Source organism: Bombus huntii, chromosome 8, assembly GCF_024542735.1.
Source record: "Bombus huntii isolate Logan2020A chromosome 8, iyBomHunt1.1, whole genome shotgun sequence".
NCBI lineage: Eukaryota > Metazoa > Arthropoda > Insecta > Hymenoptera > Apidae > Bombus > Bombus huntii.
In genome coordinates, this window is record NC_066245.1 from 6,305,426 (window position 1) to 6,327,291 (window position 21,866).

Sequence of the window (21,866 nt, forward strand, 5' to 3'; positions counted from 1 at the left end):
TTCCACGATTAGTAGATAACCATAAGTATATTACAACTTGGTAGTATGTTATTACTTATGGTGTAGCGTATTTAATTTAATACGATGTAGCGGTAAAATTATAGTAATGAACGTTATGTGATAATATCTATGGGATAAGGTAAAATAAAATGAATGGCTACGCGATGCAACGTTATTCGTACCTTCGTGTATACACATTTCGTTCCGTATTTATTTTTTCCAACTGCGGTTACCCACGGATATTTGAAACAACCAATACCGAGAACCCAGGTACGGACATCTTACTGTGTAACATCGTGGTGAACAAGAGCAACGAAAATTGTTTTTTCTTTAGGAGGTTGAAGCGTATAAACGGACCAGACAGTATTCCAACCCCTCTGGTCGTCCTAAAACCCTCTCGCCATGGCATTTTCCAAAGAAGCACGCCTCGTACTCCGTCCACCCCAAACATTGTCTGCGATGCGCTCGTTCGCGCATTCCTAACGCGAAATTGCATGCCTTCGTATATGCGTGCATACGGGCTGGAAACAAACGAATAGGATTGTTCGGGCACCATACAGCCTCCGCTGGAACGGGACAGGGGGATGTAGGTGAGCAAAAGGGTTGGTAGGGTTAAGCGGGGACGAAACGCGAGACACGGGACAGGGTGAAAGAAAGAGAGAAAGACAGATGGTGATAGGACATACATGGGGGTGTGGGCGACGCGGGGGTAGATACGGTGGTGGTGCCGATGGTGGTGCCAGTGGCGGTGCCAGTGACGCGGTCGAACGACCAGGGGTTTGGAAAGCGTAATCGTTCTAACCCCGCGCCTCGACGGACTACCCCTACGCTTCGTACCTGCCTTCCCCGCGCCATCACACCCCCCGCCGTGGCCGGTCGTGCGCTCGCTATTTATTGCCCGCACTCGGCCGGTTCACAACATAAATATGTTACACCTATGGCCACACCTACTGCCCACAGCTCGCGAATTCCTCCGCCAGCATCCGGCCGGACCGCGAAAAGAATTACGCGGATAAACGCGATAAATGCGGTTCCGTCGTTTTACGCGCGACGTCTGTTTCTCGTGGCTACTGCCTTTTTTTCGTTTAGCTGTTTGCTTTTACGTGTTTCGAGATTTCACGACGATGCTCTTTTTGAATTGTGTACCTTTCGTAATGGAAAGAACGAAACAAAATTTTCTGTCGACTCGACAAGACGGTAAATTGAGATTTTTAGTATTAAAATGGAATATTTATTAAAAGTAACGATATATATGTTCTAAATATGATGTCACCGCGTCCCAGTAGTATTTATTTTACAAAACGAAAGCTGTCGACAACCTCTTACCCAAGAGGTACGATCTACTGCTACAAGAATCGAGGGTGACGTAAGAGCGAACCTGTTAAGGGCTCGACGCAGGGGTAGCACGAAGGGTCGAGTTTTGGAAGATAAAAGAAGGACCAACTGTTGAATATCGGCCAGGCTTGTCACGATCAATTCTCACGTCCGCTGCCACCTTCGATTCTCATCCAAACGAACTCTAATCGTATTGTAGAAATAAAGAAACTCTTACTTACGTTCTTCGTGGTTCTCTCAAAGTTTTCAACTGCCTCTGCCCGATTACGTTTGGGCCCCGCTCTGCCAGCCTGTTCAGGACCGTGAAGTCTCGGTGTCTTCCTCTGTGTCGTCAGCTAGACGATTTTTCTCTTCAGCATAGAAAACGAAACAGTGCAATAACGAACTAATGTGTACAACGATCAACGACGCAAGTAAAGGGAACAGGGTGTGTCTGGATGAAAGAAGAACAGAAAAATCAACAGAGATACCGGTACACGACGTTCGTCCCTCAAAAGACGCGTCGATTGGAGGGCTCGACTCACGGCCACGACGCGCAAAAGCTCGACAGCTCCGCGGACGCACGTGCAACTCGGCCGCGTGGCACGTGGTGTTTGTCGGAGTGGCTCGGCTCGAAAGCCGTTCAGCAGAGCTTGCAAGCTCTCGAGCTTTCATTGGCCGATGGGTGGAAACTGCGCATGATTGCGGGTGTGGCCAGAACTTAAGGGGCGGAATAAGCTCGGGGTGACGATAGGACATCCCGAAAGGGGCACGTCTTCGTGGGTGTCCACATTCCTAGCCTATCCCACCCCTAACGTGCTTTTTCCTTAAGCTTCTAACGAGCGTGAGAACCGCTCTCTCCCGTTCCAGCTTCGAGAACTTGCGAACTGACTTCTTCGATCCAGAGGCTGCCAGCCAGGGTGGGGTAGGGGGTATAGAGGCAAGCGCGGTAATTAAGGGAAACTAACGACGCCGAAGACCCTGGAGGACACGGGCCGATAGTTAATGCGACCCGTCACCGTATTATTCATCGAACTTTTTGCCACGTAGTATGCTCTGAACTTTTGAATGGTGTTACAGGGAATCATGGATGGCGAAGGGATTTTATTGTCTGCTCGAACGGTCTTGAATTTTAACGACGGCGAAGATTCGGCGAAATAAATTCGAATAGAAGATGTATCGGCGAGAAACAGCTTCGCTACTTTTCTGTAAGTGTTTTCTTTGTTTGTTATTTGGAAGATATAGATTATGTACATCTGCCTCGTAGCTTTCGTTGATAAGTGAACGAAGACATTTTCTCGTGTACACGAGCTATCCAATCGTCATCGATCGACGCAACGTATTTTTCTTTTGTAGCAACAGGTGGAAGTTATTTGGTATTACGCGAAAAGAAGCAGGTATGCGGAGGTGTGCAGAGTGTTTTTCACGATCGGTAGCAGTGCAGGACGATCGTTAACAAATCTGTCGGACCGGTCAATGTTTAACGAGGCCGTGTGTCCCTGGTAAAGCGAAAGTCTAATCACGGCCGACCGATAAATAAATCGGTCTAGCTAAACAGCAAATCAGTTAGGAGGATGGTGTGATTTCAGGGAAGAGCACGCGGCCCGGCACGGTGGCGAAGGGGGTTTGGGGTACTTCCATCACGTATTTACACGCTATGCTTGCTGATTGGCGTGCGCGGCTACCAACGTTTTAATGATTTACCCTTGGAGAATGGCGTTTAGCCTAGGACTATGTAACGTGATTTATTATTGATTGCCGATTATTGATTCACGCCGAGTAAACGTAATTCGATTGTAAGCAGTCAAAATCGGAGTTTCGAAGCTTTTCAGACGTAGCTGCCACTTGGAGCAAAGGAATTTCAAATAATGGCAGCGGTTCGTCGCTCCGTGGAAGCTTCGTGTAGCGGAAAATTAACTTGACAAGCACAGACTAACGTTAATCGTCTGTGACTGACGTAATCGTACCTATAACCCATACCACCACGTTAGATTTTGCGAAGCTTTCGTCCACGAAGACGTTCTTCTTCACCCACGGGGAGAAAACGACAAGGACGCGTAAATACGTAATGGATCGTCGTCTCGACTTGGCCAAATTATATATAACGTCAACTATTGATTGCAATTATGACGGTGGCTGGTGGAAGACTAGCGCGATACGGATATAGCATCGATCAGTATTTCATAAATTCGCAATGACGCACGGCTCGGTCGTGAGTGACGTGTCATATATCGCGTAACGACGAACATTTATGTGCACTCGCCGAGCACATAATTGCAATTAGAGCGGAATTCATTTACATCAGGCCCGACGTTCGATTTGTTCAGGGAGAAAGCACGAATTTATACGGCCACGATGGTGCACGCGTTCGCCCCGTCCCGATTTATTTCCGTGCACGTCAATCTGGCTGTGGTGCCGCGATGTAAATAGGATTAGATTAGCCTAAAGATCGTGCCAGCGTTCGGTGATCGCCTGAAAAGAAACAAAAAATAGTTACGCTGTTCGCGAAACGATGCAAATTCTCGTCTATGTGATTTCGTTTCGAAGATAGGAGAAGAGAGTTCGACGTGGATACTAAATTTTCCTAGAAACACCGCGAAATCGTTTCTCCCAGTTGGCAAATATCGCTCGATCGTAAATATTTACACTGTTTCGCTATTTTTTCACACATCCATTCGCTATATGGCTCTCCCCACCCATCTTATCGACGAGAATTTATCGCTGAAATACGATTTTATGAAAATTAACGCTGTTTTGATCGCTTGAATAAATAAATAAATACATTCTGCGTTTATTATTTTTGAAGAACGTTGAGGAGTGCGCCACGGTTTACGTTCGTTAATACGTGTAAACACGATAATAAGGGGAAAAGATGGGACTGTAAACCGCGTAAAAAATCAGAGGACACGCATGAACGATCGAAAAGGGCAAGTTTGAAAGAAAAAGTACAGCAGCTGAACGTTCTGAAAATTTCATTTTGATTTTTTTAAATACCATTCACGCTACCGCCACGTTCGGGATTAAAAGCTAATTCGAGCGATTCAGTTTAATTGAGCGATTAACGGCTAAATAAAGCCCGTTTCTCTCTCTCTCTCTCTCTCTCTCTCTCTCTCTTTCGCCCTCGTGCCGCTTATCCCTCCTCTGCCGCTTCTCTCTCCGATACCTCCCTCCCCCACCACCTTTTAGAACAAATCGTTCGTGATGGTGTCCAGCCCGGTGGAAAATATAATTCAAAGATATTTATGGCTGGATTACCGCTGGAATTGGGTATCTAATATACATGACCGGTTCCACAGGCCGGCCGGACTTTAACTGTCCACCAGGGGGTTACGTTTCGCCCTTTTAAAACGATGCCAGCCCGCCATTACCGTGTAAACGCTGGCCAATTACGAAACCGCGCGTTACCGAACGTAACGCGCAAAGATTCACATGGTAACGCGGAAATTTAACAACGAATTTTTCAACCATGCTGTTCCGGGATTCGCAAAGGGAACCACCGGGAAAAAGGACAAGAGTTTCCCGGTGATCCTCGAAAAGGATTAGCCGCAATTGATAGCCACGAGCATGGAGGAACGTGCTTGAAGCTGGCGTTACGCACCAAAGCGTCGACCATTTAACTATTCGCGTTTTAACCGTTTCGAAAGTTTGCGTACTGTGTTCAGTTCCAACCCAGCTCGGATTCGATACGCAATTGAGCGAAACAGCTTAGTTGAAAGAATTAAAAAAAAGGAGTATGAAATAAGAAAACATGGAGTCGAATTGCATGAAAAGGTCCGACGTAATTATTTGATATCGTGTCTTGTCTTGATATCTCAGTCTAAATGCGGTCGAACGAATTTTGAAATAAAAAATTTATTGCTCGTTTGGACCCGCGATCGTTCCCCGGGTCGTTTTGACTGAAAGGGATAGAGAACGGTTGTAGAACGTGCCGAACGCGGAATTAATTAGAAGCAGCTGCCGACATGGAGAGGCTAGACGCGATCGCGCAAGGGTAATTTTGATTCTGATCCAGAATTAGGGACAGACTAGTGTCCAGTGTTCAACGTCCTGCAGTGTCCGGTGGTTAGTGCCGGACCAGATGTCGCCACGGGCGTGACGTCACTGGTTAACTACCCTTTCGCAACCAACACCACCACCACATGGCATCGCCACCGTCAACCAATCCTCCCCTCCCTTTACCTTCACCGCACCCGACGGACACGATATACGGGGATGATTCTGATTAATTACCGATAGTTACACAAGCTGACGCCACGCCGTTGACAACCCTCGTCAACAGCGCGGACCTTCCCCCCCGGTTGGCTATCGAAAATCGCATATCCGATTAACTTCTTCGCCAGCTTCCATTTCGTGCTGTTTTTTTCAAGTGAAAAACCGTTGCACCGAGATATCGATAGAGAATTGAATTTATGAAATATCTTCCGCTGGAATAAGTGGATTTACAACGAGGGAACGACATAGTGTGATCTGCGAAATGCAAAATCTTTATCGAATCTCTGTCGGAAGGCAAAGTATACCTAGAAACGTACCACTGAAGCAAATTCATTTATCGATTCGTCGAGGTTTAATTCGTTCAAAGGGCCGCTGGGAAGGATTGTTATGCGAGAAGGGATGAAAACGCGCGAGAGCAGTAGCATCCCCTCGCGAGATGCATCGAGCCACGACCAACCGATCGGACCGCCAATATTTGGCAATTACGAAATATGAGTTTACATTTAATAATTGCGGTAAACACCGGCGGACGCGGCGAGTGGCCACAGGGGGTGGGCCCAACGAGATATGGTCGCATGTTCGTTCGTTCGTTCGTTCGTTCGCTCGTTCGCTCGCTCGCATTTGGGGTAAATTCCGATTTACTCTCCGTGATAGGCATTATTCGACGTAACCCGCGACTACGTTTTATTCGCTCCAACACGCCGCGAACCTCTGTTTCCCTTTATCATCGTCCGCCGAGATAAATGCCCGCCGCACCCCGAAACTTTTTGTTCGCCAGTCCCTTGTGTGTGCTCTCGAACATACAAGTACACGCATGTATGCGTGCACGTGCGCCAGCGCGCCTCTGAACTTTTCACGCTCGCGTCTGCCTTCGACGTGTACATATTTGCTTTCTCCCCTCGATTTGCCTCTTCTTCTCTTCTTCGTTTCTTCTTTTTCTTATGATAGCGAACGACCATCTCGTACCGCGCCGGTTAAAGCGCGAAATACTCAAAGAACCATTGCGAAAGGGGTAACAGAGATTTCGCGAGACGCTCGCAGACGATAAGAGACAACCCCCCTGCCTAAAGCCATATACTATTAATGAGAATATGATCGATATTAGCAAACATTTCCCATGGGATATTTACGCGCGGCAGTTCGCTTAGATCGATAGCGTATTTGCGATCTGTCGCGGTTATCGACGGCGACGTTTATTCAAATGTAATATCTCGTCCGCCAACGAAGATTACCTGCTTGGAAAATGTGTCCCACAGGTACGCATCGATTTTCCTTTGCGCCTCGACGACCCGCCACTCTTGTTTTGTCCTCCGGCTTGACTCTTCTCCTCCTTTCCTCCTTTCTTTTTCTTTTTTTTTCGTATACTCGAATTACCCTCTTCTGGACGAGCATCGATAATGTATTGACTGTGACATTTTTCTGCCTGTCTCTGTTACCATTTCCGAAACTTTATATAACAGATCCTTACAACACGAAAGTCGTACTTTTTTCGACCATCCCCGCCGTTTCATCTTCGTGATCCTTTTTCTGGCTCGTTAATCGTTAATTCGTGGGAAACACGAGTAAAGTTCCGCGAGATCGAAATTGCTCGCGGTTACGTAATTGCTCGAACGGATGCAACACGCAAGTGGGAAGACGGAAAGAGGCCCGATAAGCACGAGGCATCTCGACTGTTCGAAGGGTACGGGCATATTCGTGTTGTTACGTAAATCCACGGTTAGAACCTTGTCACCTTTTATTCGAAGCCCGTGCTCTCCCTCTTTTCTGCCTCATAGACGTTCCTCCGAAGGGCTCGGCCACGCACACCGATTCGAATCCACACACAGTCTCGCGCGAACACGTACACACGAGCATCCCCCCGTCCCGTCGTTCCTCACTCTTCTCGCGTTCCTTTCTCCCCTTTCTGCTCGCTGTCCTACAGCAGTTCAAAAAGTTCTCCAGCCACTCTCGACGCAAGCTGTTTCACCAAGGATCTCGCGCCTTTTTCCAATTTCTTAAAGAGCCGCGACAATTTATGTGAAACGCGTTCATAAAGTACTGCTACCACCACCCCTACGGTTACCCAAACCACCCCCATTCGAAACCTCGTGTTCCATCGAGTTCGAACGCCAGTGAAACCTGGAAACCGAGCAACCCCACTCGCCTCTCCCTTTCCTCTGTCAATGGTAGACTTCTTAAAAGTTACTTCGACTCCGTGTTTCTCGATACTTATTAGCTCTCCCCTGTCGGTCGGCTCCTCGCACGTAGTCACCTTCGCACGTTCACGCGTTCACGCGTTCATGAAAGTTTCGCAATATAGAAACGTGTGTCAGCGAACGCATGCGTCCACTTTTGCTACTTACGGCTCTGGTGTTCCATCGGTTTCTCTAGAGGGGATGAAGAAAACGCAGCGAATTTCATCAGGATGGGAAATAATTATGCGATGAAACGTGTGAACGACGTTGAAGCGACGTTTACATTCACTTTTTCGACGAAGAAGCAGCGCTGATAGAGACTGGAATGGCGATTCTTGTTCGGCATGTTAAGGTTCGATGTTGACGTAAAAGGCTGTCTCGAGGAAATGATAATGATGTTTGTACAGTTTGTTGGAACGAAACAGAGTTAAGAGACGCGGTGATTTTCCGAAGGAAGATCGTGATCGTATGTGGATACTTTAGGAAATTGATTACGAGGGTGGTAAGGGGGTGGCTAGATGGTTTATTGTTCCTCCGCGACGTGGCAGCACCCGTGCCTTGCTACGACGGAATCCATTTTAAAACGATCTTTTAACCTTTCGTTATCTATCCTTAAACTATAGATTTCGATCCTAATCCTTTTTCTATATGTTTTTTTTTTATTTTTCATTAAACAAGACCGCGTTTAACTTCTGCTCCGAAGAAAATAATTATAAGGTGTTACAAAACTGTCCAAACTACATTTGCATCGAAATAAATCTTCCAAATTGCAGAGACAATATTATCGAAACGAACAATTTACAAACACCAGAGAAACTTTCAGTTCTCTCGCTAATGTAACTGAAACAAAAGCTATTGCCCAGTCGTGTCAATTTGAAGAGACAGGAAGAAAATCGGAGAAAAATGAACGAGCCAACAGCAGGCCGATAACTCTGAATAGCTAATACCGTGATTTGCGTAAGCGATTCAGTAGGTCGCGATTAATCGCGAGACTTAATAGGCGTGCTCCTGGCGAGCTAACCCCGTGAAATCCTCTCATTTGGAATTCCCCGGAAAACCAAGGAGAAATCTGCCACAGACACGGAGGGACCGCGAATCACGCGGCATTTCTCTTGGTTTCACCGTTTCCAGCACGAGCCACGTTTTCCTCGGGCCGCGTCAAGAACAAAACCGGACCAACGTCGGATGCGTCCGTATCTACGCTTCTTGAGCGCGCGTTCGTGGGCCGCGGGGTGCGCCAATAGAGCCGGCAAGGAGGGTTTCTGCTCGTTTCTTTTCCAATTAAAATTCAACGGCCGTCGGACAGGCCGCGTAATTGGCCGAGATCTCTTTAAGCGGGAAAATTACCAAGAAGGGCTTGTCGAGCGGCAAAGGTTTAACAGTCGACTGCAAGATGGAAGGAAAAGGGACGAGAAAGGCGAGTCCGGCCAGGCCTCTACCTCTCCCTCCGTTCCCGACGACACCCTCGTCGGAGCAAAAATCCTGCCAATAAATAAATTTAAATACATGAATATCTAACCCATTCTCCCTCGAGCTGGCGGTAGCCTGATCGCGCGGCTTTGCGGGTTCATCTGGCGGATACCGATGGATCGGTGGTTCGACGAGCGTTCACGCCAAGCCAACTGGTCTCATTCGATCGACGAGTGACGCGTTTCTCGCGAATTTCTCACCTGTATCTATCTTCTTCCGATCAGCGTATACGAACCAAATACTCGGCCGGCTTAAAAATCTCCGCGTTCCAACGAACTTTCTTTAAAGACACGCGCTACGATTATTTCCATGGGATGTCGCGACGTGCGTTACTGCATACGCACGGCGCCGGGTAATTAGCGGCACGATGGTTCCCCATACCGAGCGACGTGGTTTTTTTCGTGACGGAACATCAGAGGCGTCTCAAAGAACCAAACGCGTGCCTCGATTGACAAAGTCTACACCGTCGACGTTGCGTCGTATCGCGAAGCAAATGAAAAAAGGAAGAGGAAGAGGAAAATGGGAGGAGAGAGAAAACGAAGAGAACAGAAGGTACTGCGAAAAAGAGACAGGAAAGGGGATAGCGGAAGAAGACAAGAAAAAAAAAACAAGTAGAGAAGAAAAAATTCCGCAACAACCCTTCTCCCCTATTCGACTAGATCCTCCCTTGCCGGAAGCTCAGCTTGCGCTGCTCGCCATTGACGTCACGAACGTCTCTGAGTGTTTCAGTGCCGCCTCTCCCCTTTTGGACCCCCTTTCTCCTCTACACCACCCCTTCCTGATTCCCCGGACACCGCTATAAAATCATGTAATTAGCTATATACCTCTTGTCCGTATTGCTCTGTCAGTGGTGCGGTGCGGTGCACTTTAGCGGCACGAGGAGGGGTGCAGAGACGAGAGGGTGGGTCGACGTATAGGAGAGCCACCGGAGAGGGGTAGAGGAGGATTTGGTCCGGGAAAGGGGCACGGGGTGGCGGTGGGCTAGGCCAGCGGCGGAGACGAGAGGGGGCATGAAGTACCCGCTAATTAATACCCTTAATTGCAACGACCCCAGCCTACAGCCGCTGCCAGGGCTGTAGGTAGCTAGAATGCTCCACGGTGAACTCGTTTCAGCCGATCGCCGCTTCGCTTGTCGTCTTCGATGAACTTTGTCGATGTCGATGCGCTGCCACTCGAGGCCGGTTCAATTCTATGCCCCTGGCTTCGATCCGACCAGCTACCGATAAGCTTGTTAGAATCTTGGTCTGTTGGTGTCGAATCGGATATGCTTAAACAATGTTCCGGCTATTTTTCCCGCTACTGCTCGTAAATTGTGAGAGTCGTTAAAAATTCCGTGCATATTATTTATTCACGAATATTTTATCGAAGGTAGTCGATGGAATTTGAAAATCAAGGAGTGAAAAATAGAAATAGGATAATTCTAGTATTCTACGTCGGAACTTCAGCGTTTGAATTACCGAACCAATCAAAATGATTGGCATCGGGTGTTTCTCGGATTTTGCAACTAAAAGCGTGCAAATGGTTTTACGATATTAACGTCTGGTTTTATTGAGACAGAAACGCGATTGAATATACTTATTTACTTTCATTACATAGCTTTAATTTTCATTTTAATTATGTATACTATACTTAGGTATACATGTCGACGCAACTCTATAATGTCAACAGTTATATCTTCAATTATAATTAAAATAGTGAGATAAAAATGAAATTATCATTAACATTATTTATCATTAACAAAATAAGAGGAAACTTGATGATTCTAGTGTTAAACCGTGTTGCCATAATTACCAGCTATCCTGCCACGATTTTTATCGTTTCTTCTATATCCAATATCCGCAACGACGAAAGCTCCTTTCCTTTGTTGTCGCACCGGTACGTGTCGACGGCGGCCTGTAAATCGGCGCGACATATTTCCATCGTTTCGTAAAAATAGCGCGCGAAGCGGCCCTTAAGTTCATGCGATCGCAGGTACACGTTATGAAGGGACGAAGCTGAAATGTGGATGAAATGGAGAGAATGGTGGCAAAAAGAGAGAGAAAGAGGCAGAAGGAGTCTCCCATATCGACGACGGCGTTAAGTTATGGCGCTATCGTGGCAACATGTCGCCCGGCTTGTTCGACAAACTTTTCAATGTCGATATATATTTTCCGCGGGCGCCCTTTTATGAGCTGTTGAGCTAGTCTTTCGAGCCGCTCAGCCGCCAGCAAACCGATTCAACGTATCGATCTTTCGCGGAGCGCCTTTCTCTCCGTCTCCCTCCCTCCACCTCTTTTGTATCGTTCGTTTCTTGCTCTCGCCTCGTAAATCGCCCATTGATTCGGCTAATACTTGCAGGAAACGTTTCAATTTTGCCAATCTTTTGATCCTCTGTGAGCGTATTTCACTGAATTTGAATATAAACATTTATCGATCATTTCTGACAACATTATGTTGAAAAATTAGCATTTTAAACTCGAACGTTCGAATTCTATTGAAAGTTTTAGAGCGATTAGAAATAATTTATTAAGAATTTATAATTTAGAGGACAATTCGAGTGGTAATGAATATCTGTGATGTAGCTACTAGTAACGTAAACGAATAAAAAGAGCGTTTCGGTTAAAATGGTTTGTTCATGGGAAAACAACGAGGAAAAAAAGTTATAACAGGGCGCGTAAGTTCAAATTCGACAAACAACGTGGCCCGATGTTACGGAGGTAGCGCGTTATGGGGCGTTTAACGAGTGCGGTTAACCAGCTCGCCGGAAAACACCGATGTCGTTCTCTAATATATACGGGTCGCGTTCGTGGCAAGCCTGTCTGAGCATATGTTGCCACCTTCCACTAGTCTTGGCATCGTTCTTGCGTGGCGCGCGCCCCGCGCCCGCTATTTCTCAAAGAAGATTCTAATAATCTCCGTTTCGCTTGTCACGCGATAAATAATCCTCGGTAATTGCACGCTAATTAAACTGGAATCGATTTTTTGTCCCATGCCGGATACACTGCAGATAAATGGAAACGAGAATAGGCGATAAAACAAGATTCGTAATTTAATAATACCTTTACAAGCGTATAACATACGAAGATCACACGTGAAAAACATGATAAGTTCATTCTTGTTAATTTCTTGATTTCGAACGACTCGTTAGATTTACAAATTAATTTACAATCGGACAAATTCCCATTCTTGGAACGTTCAATATGGCGCAAGAATATCTTACGTTAATTCAAAGGACAGTTTCGACTATACTATAGATCGTTGATTTTCAAAATTGAGTTCTTCATGTTCCAAGACTAGAAATAAGTAGTCGAAAGACTTGACAGTTTTCAAAGTTCTGTTTTAATAAAATTAAGACACCGCTACGTACACGCGCGCGATCTCGGCTCAATGAATTACCGGAAACGTAAAACGAGTGGGAAAGATCTCGTGTCGGGACATGACGGTGAAAGAGTGGGCGGGCCGCGGTGGCCGATCGTTAGAGGATCCCTTTATTGGATGTGAATGTTCACCGACATTTTGATAAATTTGTGCGCACACGCGTGCACGCGCACTTCCAGCAGATGCAATCAAATAGACACGATTAACGACGCGATCGTTAATTATCGTTCGGTAAATAACGAAAGCGATCGCGTTGGCAAATTGTTCGAGGCGCTTTAATTGAACGCGAATTCATTTTCAAGTACTTGGTTGGTCCGATTTTATCCCTCCCCTTTGTAATTGAATTTTTCATGAGGCAAACACTTCGTACGTTCCTGTATCTCGCGACATCCGTAATTACGTATCCTTTCTCTTTAATCTCCTACGTATACGTCAAACCTTACAGGTTTAACCGCGGTGTATCCTTCAACGAGGGAAACGATGTTTCTGCAACGTGAGACCGATTAAATTTCGAGCTGGTGCTCGATTGCGGCTTATTGTTCATGACCATGTGCGACGTTCCGTACTCGACCACGAGTTCCAATTTCTCACCAACGTAGTGGTTGATTATTAATTAATCGTACGAAACGCGAGCCGAGCCGGTCAATTACGCCGCGGTCCATTCTCAACGGAGAAAGATTCGAGTTGCGGAGAACGCAATTATCGATCGATTCGTGTGTTCGCCGGTTGATTCGATAGTTGTAGAGGCATCGAAGCCCGTACACCGCCTACGAGATTATCCTGGACCTCAGTTTGAACGTGCAAAGTGAATTCGATTCGCCGGGTTTCCGGCGAGAAAGCAAGCCGCTGTAACTCTGCTCCGTGTATATTATTAACATGTAATTAAATGGCGTTAGCTTGCGCTAACTGTATATATATACATATATATATATATACATATATATGCATATAAGTGTATATATATATACATTATATATATACATATATACATACTATTGTACGAAGTCGCGTGAGCGCCGCAAGTTAATTAAGAGTCTCTAATGAACCAGCCACACCGCGAACGACGGCAGCCCCGACGCTGGCGTCTCGATCGATTAATTAAAAATCTTGCACAGCATCGTCGGCAGGCGACGCCGCAGACGCGCTAGCCTCGAAACTTGCCCGCGTCGCGCATGTACCCACGACCAAACGATAATAAGGATGGTCATTAATCCTGTTGGTCTGTCTCGTCCACGACCGTATTCGGCCTCGACGCCAAACCGCGAAAGATTCACCCGCGTTTCACTCTCTTCGCCCTCTTCTTTTTCTCTTCCATTCGTTTCGCCGCTAATTACGCAGACCTGTGTCGGCTCCTTTGGGATGCGTAATTAACAATTGCACGCGCTACCGGTGTTCGCCTGTAAACGGTACGATTAACGACACCGGTGTGCAAAAGAATATCGTCGAAAATTATCGGTTCGACGAACTATCGATAAAAATGGTTTGGAAGAAACGTCGCACGCTCGTTGCGTAGACAGACGAATTTTCGCGGTGTTTGATTATCTACGCGGAATCGCGCGTCGTTAGAGTCGTAAACGAACGACACGCGTCGAGACCGCTTGTCGTAACGACGGAACACGGGCGAATACGATCGCCGGTCGAGATATCGTACGCTGCCGGCTAAAAATAAGCGGCTTCTTTCAAGCAATGTCCACAAACGTTTGGCAGAGAAGGCGGTTAGTTACGTACGTGGTGTTTTGCCGATAGATGCTAGATCTCTAGAGGGAAATGTCGATGGATAAACGGGATGTATTTACGAGGAGAAAAGTGGTAGCAAAGTAGTATCGATCCGGATAATCCTATATAATTGGAACGATAGGATCTGGCGAGTTAAGAGGGCTAATCGCGATTGTCACGCGCACCCGGACGAATCGATGCGCCGGCCTACGTAACGCGTTATAACGTCACAACCGACGAAGAAACATCTCCCGCGGCCTGAAACGATCGAGACCAAGCGAGAGAGACCCATGCCGGAAATTTTATTGGCCCACTGTAGCTGCTTAACTCCATAAACTATTATACTTTTACGCGCGGTTTTATCGCGGCAATTTCCAACTTCGTGCTCGAACGGACGAAGATGGAACACGGCCCGACCGAGAAATAAGAATGCCCGGAGAAGGCTACTTTTTGTGGCGCCACGTTGATAAATACCATATTACAACGCTATGTAAGAGTACATAGATGTTACATACATCTTCATAAGATTTAACAATGGTATTCTATTCGCGACTATTTGAAAGTTTGGAGCCGAGAATGACTTTAATGATCCTCCTGGATTTCATATTTAATAAAGCACTCCGGGTGCTTTACTATTTTATATGCGCATAGTTAACCGGTTTCTGTTTCAGTAAATAAAGATCCAGAATGATTCAACGTAAATGGAACTTCCTCTTTTAATACTTTCAAACATTAATATCTTCTATTGGCTGCTTCGTTCTTTTTTTATCGTAACGAATTATTTTGTACATTATATACGATTTATAAATGTGAACCCTAGAAATAGAACGTACGTACATAAAAATTTATTTCGCCTCCTACATATCATAAGATGTAGGTACTTTACTTTGGATATTTTGCACATGTGTATTTTTGAGCATTTAAATTTCTCATAAATACATAAATCGAATGATTTATTGAGATTGATCCATGTGGCTAATGACTATTATCTTCGAAACATTCTTTACAATGTAATATATTATAGTAATCATCGCTTTAACTTAACTAAGCATAACAAAGAGTCTTTTCATCCTTTTACGTATTACAGGACTTGTCTCGTGGTAAAATAAATAAAGAACGAAACAAACAAATAAACAAACAAATAAAAATTTGGAGACTACATAGGATTTGATTTACATAGATTGGTCGGTGCAAAAGACATCCCCTAAACTTTAACGATTACTCCAAAACATACGAAAGTACTTGAGCAAACGATTTGTCAATCGCTCCAACGAAAGAGAACTGTGGCAGACGAATTTGCAAAGGATTTACAGAATCCAAGAGCTATTTAAATTTACCTCGGCCCGGTTGTCCTCGATCGACGAAAATATTCCAACGAATATAACAGCGAGACTCGTTCGACGTTTCGGAGGAGCAAAACTTGCGCGAAAAGTCAGACAATGCGTCTCTGAAACTCTAACGAGGATCAAAGTGTCGTCGCGAATTATTCTGGCAGCGGGCAAAAAGTAAGAATAGCGATAACTATGCGGAAGGGTGAGACACACAGCGAGAAGGGAGAAAGGAGAGAGAACGAGAGGGATGAAAATAAAAGCTGGATGTAGCCGTGCCTAGGCCGAGCCAAATGAAGTAAATAGTCTGAATACCAGCGGTACTAATTAGTTATATAAAGGACTCCTTACAAGCCCGTGGCTTGGAAGCTTATACCGTTAATTAACATACCGAGCAAGAGTGCCAGCGTTGGCGTCACGGCCGAAGCCTTAACGTGAAGCGACCCTTGAGACTCAAGAAACATTATCGAAGCAACTTTGTCATCGGTTTTCGTCGACCAGTAAAATACAAGCAAATCCTCGCTGGTATCGCTACTGCCTTCGCTCTTCTTTGTTAGAAATGTTTTTGAAGAATTGCGGTGCAACGTAGCATTTAGTTCTATTTCTTGTTCTACTCAATTGGAATTTTACTCGAATATGATAGAAGAGTCTAAATATGAATTTACATAAATATGAAATTAATGGTAGTTTCAATCTTCGTTACTGGTTACAGTCAGAAATGTTTTTGAGCAATTAATACGTAAAGTGGCACACGATGCCATCTTGTTTTAATCGTTCTAATTGTTTGCTATAATCGAATGGAACGTGATTTAGTTAAAATTAAAAATATTAAATCTGAATCTAATATGGCACTGATAAAATTAATTGCAAGAGCAATAATTACACGGCTCTTACATATATCACTTATGACATAACAAACTAGCAATATCGATCTCAGTTGACAAACGACACGATCTAACCGATTTTACCCGATGATCTTTGCCATCTTGAAAATGTTCGATTATCATCGTGATCGCACGAACAAGGAGATACGAACGAATCGGATACCCTGTAACACAATAACGCGAAGAAATTATGAATTGCTTGGATACGATGCAGGTACGCCATCGATGGCAATAGGAGGCCAAGGACGTCGATAACAGGGCGACGAAAGAGAGTTTATGAGTCGTGAAACCAGCTTTAGCCAACCAGTGCATCTTCTCAGACGATGTTATCGAATATCGTGAGGCTCGCGATCGTGTCGAATCCACTCGTCGACTGGCTCTTTGTCAACCGAGCTGCGATATACGTCATAAAGAAGCTTCTTTCGAGGCTCGTTCCGTATTCGATTCGTATCTAGGCCACTACTGCGTAGCTGATTCGGGAGCGCAATTATGCGAGAACGTATCGTAAGCCAGGATGCCGGAATATCGTCGTAAAAACTGGAGATAAAAGATCGTAACGTCCGGAAGAATATTTACTACGAGAGAATCCTCCCGAATGAATCATTCGTAAGTCTCGTCGGTGAAGATTCAGGAGAATAACAACGAAGCTTATTGCTTGTACTGTATAGAGTTTCGCTTAATCACTCTCAGGCTGATCGTGTTTGACGCAAACGTCGTAAAACTCCTACGACACTTCTACCGATGTTTTTTTCCGAACGAAACTGAATGGAACGAGATGAGTAGGAAACTTTAAGCCGTGCAAGAATCCTTGGGGAGCAATGTACGGCTAATCTCCGTTACACGTGAAACGAGGAAGGCGACAAGGGAGCGCAGACATTCACGGCGGACAAACAAAAATATTTCAGAATTCGTTAATTCTATTTGTACCAGCGGTGCTCGAAGCGTACAGACCACAGGCAAATTTCCTGCCCTGTCTACAAAATCTGCATAAAGCCGCTTCTCCGCTCCCTTCGTCCTGTAACGTAAGGCTGTAAATTTCGATATTTCGCGTGTTTGAGGAACGGATTTTTTCTGGTCGTGTTTCATGCTTCGCGCCACACCGGAAAACGAGCGATATTTATGGTAGGACTTAAGCGTCCATGCCATATGTCCGAGAGATTCTACACCCGTTTATATTTCCTTTTTCGCCTCTCCTCCCCGATCATCTTTTTTTTTTTCTCTTTTACCTTCATTCTCTTAATCTTGCTCCGTGCCACGGACGATGATATCGTTGTCCCGCTAATTGGCACGTCGAATCGGAAATCCCCCCGGGGAAGATTATTGAAATCTAGTTACTAGTTCGTCGCGACAACTTGTTACAAGTTGCCCGTTGGTCGTTAAATAACGCGGGACTCGTAGATGGAACGAGGGTCGAGTAACGAACGCGAACTATAATCCAAGAGAGAGTTTTCCAAGGAGAAAGAAAACTGTCGCGGAGGTACGAGCAGCAACTTCTTTTTTCAGCGTCGCCACCGTTGTGAGACGTCGGGGGACGCCGATTCGCCGGAAGTCGCGGCCCACGAAACTAACGAGGCCTTAGCTCACGCCGCTGCTATAAACGTTGTCCGCAGAAAGTCTGCACGAAGCATAGTCTTTCCTCTCTTCTCCTCCTTCTTCTTCATCTCCACCCTCTCGGGGATCGTTGGATAACAATGAGACAAACCGGCCGTCCAACGAGGGTTGCGTCGTACGTCGAGCACCGTACTTGATCGTACACAGTAACAAAGACCGTGTACACGAGCTTTAAGTAGGTTTTTGCGATAGCTGGAAGTTAACAGTAGCCTGCTGGTCGACACAACGCAACGTCAGGCAGCAAGAGGCAAACGCCAGCATGGATTCAGCCCCTTTTCCGTGCAGCCATTTACTGTACCTAAGAGGCTCGCAGGGGTGCAATGATCCTCCGCGAGATAGCGGTGTACAATCGTTGAAGCATGAGACGGTCGTCAGGTCGCTAGGGAGAATCAAAAAGCCTGTTGGACACGTTGCGTCGTAGAGGACACACTGGTTCTGCTCCCTCGCTCTCCTTTCCCTTGGAACAATGTTACGGGACGGGCATATCCGGAACATTCACCGGATTAAGTTTATAAATCGACAATGCGAAGCGTCGCACCGCTTGGAAATTCAGATAAGATTCACTGTGCTGGCGATTCGACGATTCAACTTGTATGAAATTGTTGATACAAGAGCTGCAAGAATGCAAAATTACCCGTGAGAATATTGCGGTGGCAACGTGCGATCAATTTTTTATTGTTTGTAAGTGAACTGCGAATGTTTAGTGGAAATTTATACTTTTGTGAAAAGGCTACTTTTTATTGGCGCAAATTAGATAGTACGAAGAATCGAAGATATTGTTTATGTCATGTTCTTGCGATGAACGAACTTGCGCAACTAAGTCGTTTGTTTCTTGAAGACTGAACGCTAATCGTGTACGTACTTATGTAATGAAATTGTATTCAGAAACTAACGAAAAGCGGACTTGATTAGCGATAGGAAAATTTCCATTTATATAAAAATTAAAAAGAAGAGAAGATAAAGAGAAAATGAAAATGTTGCAGCTTCTATATGATCGACGGCAGATCGTTGGATAAAATGGACAACCAGACGAACATTTCGAGAGTAACGCGAAAGAACGCGATGGATTAAAGTACGTCGCGAGAGAACACGACTCAGAATGCTCGATATTCGTGGTGCAAGCCGAAGAGCGCGCGGCTCTTCCGCGTATACCGACACATACTCGGGCCTCTACGGTAATCCTGAGTTATGGCGGATTATATCATCAATTTAGCCGACCAGGATCAGGTGCAGCGAGTAGCATCGGCAGCCAGGATATATCCGCGTGCCTATATGGAGCACGGTGCACCCTTCGCTCCTCGTGCAACACCGTATCACGCGCATCCAATGTCCCATAACACAACCATAACGCGAAACAACTTAACGTGTTCCTCACGCCAGAATTCCTCTTTCTCCCTGCCTTTCTATCCTCCATACCAATCGACCTATCTTTTCTCCTCTCGCATCGCGAAATACGCCGTCCATTTTTTGACACGTGAAATCCCTACCGCGAATTGGAAAAATATCGCGCGACAATCTATCCGCTCGCAGTGATTATCCCATGGTATCACGGGACGATGGTACGTATACACGCGTACGAGGTCCATTCGATAATGGAGTTGACCGACGCGACGTAACGAGACGTATTACGGCTTAATACGTCTCGTTTCAAAAAAAAAAAAAAAAAATCACACAGCGAAATGTTCGTGCTCGTTCGTATTTACCGATAGTCCTGGTAATCTGCGTTTTTTACTCGAACGTCGATGTAGCTGCGCAGCCAGAACGTGGAGTGGAGAAAAAGAAAAGACACTACGTTCGGAAAAGCGTAACGATAGAGAGCGAAAGAAGAAAGAGGAGGAGAAAGGGGGAGGAGGAGGGCGAGAAGAGCTCGAAGGAGGAATGATATGCCTGTCGTACGTTTCCCTGCAGATATCTCGGGGGATCGAGCCGCGGCGGCAGCAGTGCAACCGGTGAAAATATAAATCCGCTAAAATATCGAGAGATTAGCGTTCGGACACGTCGCCCGATAGCTGGTCGAGGCTCAGGCCCAAAGCCAACCCTTTCCCCTCTTGTCTCTTTTCCTCTTGCACTGTCCAACCCTCTCCTTCCTCCTTCCACGTGCGTTCATAGTCGATGCAGAGAGCCGTTGCAGAGAGCCGGTCAACGAAACACTGGCAAACGAAAGGGGGAGAGTGTGAAAGGCAGCCGCCATTTTTTCTCGTAACAATAATTTGTCGTTATCAAATAAACGCGGGCGTAGAGAGGCCGGGTCTGGTCGAGCGGCTTTGCGAACGCGCCAATAAATGCTGGCAAAATAAAATTTTACTGCCGAATAATATCCGCGGCCGGAGTTTGTTGCTATTGAATTCCGCGGCTCTGCTCCGTAACGATCCCGGTAAACTACGACCCCCCCGAGCCGCTACGTTGCTCCACGGGATTTGCTTTTGGCCCGCCACGAATCCCTCGTTCGTTCTTTTGTCCTGAATTTTTTTTTTTTTTTAGCGTGAATATTTTTCACGTCACCGTTTGTTCCCTTAACTTTGTTCCTATCTTAATAGTATACATATATACGATGCTTGATATATGAACACGATGACATTAAGACCTATTCAACGAATTTCTCAACTCTTCAATAATACGGACATCCATCAGGTTACTGTACCGGTTATTGATCAGGTTAATTCTGAAATATAATTGCACAATCTGGTTTTCTTACTACAGAATACATACTAATTCTCTGGAAGGAATTCATCATAGAATTTGTCTACTTGCCAGATATAATGGGAATCTTATAATGTGAGTAACTTATAGCAATTACGAACAAATACTATCTGGTATCAACTTACAACCTTAGTGAATAGGAGAAACGAATTTAATGTCCTATTTGTATATAAAATGCTCAAAGTTCTAGTAACTTGATGCTGGCGATACCACTGACAAATTTCACTCCAATGTTTCATCCGGAAACTTACACTTACTTCGTATATCCCAATAAAGCTTATCAATCACCTCACCTACTAACCTCTACCTCGCTTTAAGTCCACATCTGACGCTGTTATTATTTATAAATTACATCTATTCTTTATTATATTCTTGACTAATGGACCGTCCCGTAAATGAACAAAAAAAAAAAAAAAAAACAAAAACCAGAGTCACGGTGACAAATTCTGCAGTTGCGAAGTTTGTACGACAATCTTCGCACTGCTGCGTCACCTAAAGTACAGACGAGCCTATACAACGAAGTTGAACCTTTAAAATAAAGGACCAAAGTTGAAGAAGGGAAGACGTAAACGTTGCTCCGGCAAGAGGCAGAAATTTAAATGAGATTCGGCGCGCAATCAGTTTCTAATTAGAGAGACTATAGCCGCGTCGAGGCCTCGCTCGAAGGGAGCGAGTTTCGCGGAAGATCGCGAGCAAGACACCCAGAGTGGGTGGGTCTCGAACGCACAATCGAGTACCTTCTGGAGGTGCCGTTTACCTCGTTTGGGTCTCGCGGCGTGCACGGAACACACAGAGACGGTTCGAGTCTACCGCAGAGAATAATGTTAATGAAATACAGATATTATCTCTATACAAGGGGTCCGTGAAGGCGGCCGCTCAACTATTGTCCGTTCCACCGCGCTCCACCTGCCTCTTCCATCCAGCTGCCGCTTACAAAATACCCTCGACGCCCGCGCGGGGGTTAATTTCACGGGAAACGTTTCTTCCGTGGTCGTAACTAGATGTAGTATCGAGAGGCGGAAAAGGTAAACGGACGGCGAACGCGTTTCGTTTCAGCCGCCGATTGCGGACAATAGTTTCACCGGGGCAACCTTACGTCG

The 21,866-nt window shown here is 45.6% G+C and overlaps 1 protein-coding gene and 1 long non-coding RNA gene across 2 annotated transcripts in view; one reads left to right on the forward strand and one right to left on the reverse strand.

The window, feature by feature from the left end:
- The window catches only part of LOC126868864 (LIM domain only protein 3-like), a 70,481-nt gene extending 68,511 nt beyond the window's left edge, over positions 1 to 1,970 (reverse strand). The window contains exon 1 of the mRNA XM_050624810.1: positions 1,557 to 1,970. The gene's annotated coding sequence lies outside the window, so the exon portion shown is untranslated. The remainder of the gene's footprint in view (positions 1 to 1,556) is intronic.
- LOC126868873 (uncharacterized) overlaps positions 1 to 21,190 on the forward strand; it is a 102,479-nt gene extending 81,289 nt beyond the window's left edge. The window contains exons 2-4 of the long non-coding RNA XR_007690765.1: positions 2,395 to 2,522; positions 2,671 to 2,816; positions 2,904 to 21,190. This is a non-coding gene — a long non-coding RNA (uncharacterized LOC126868873). The remainder of the gene's footprint in view (positions 1 to 2,394; positions 2,523 to 2,670; positions 2,817 to 2,903) is intronic.
- Positions 21,191 to 21,866: the final 676 nt, after the last annotated feature.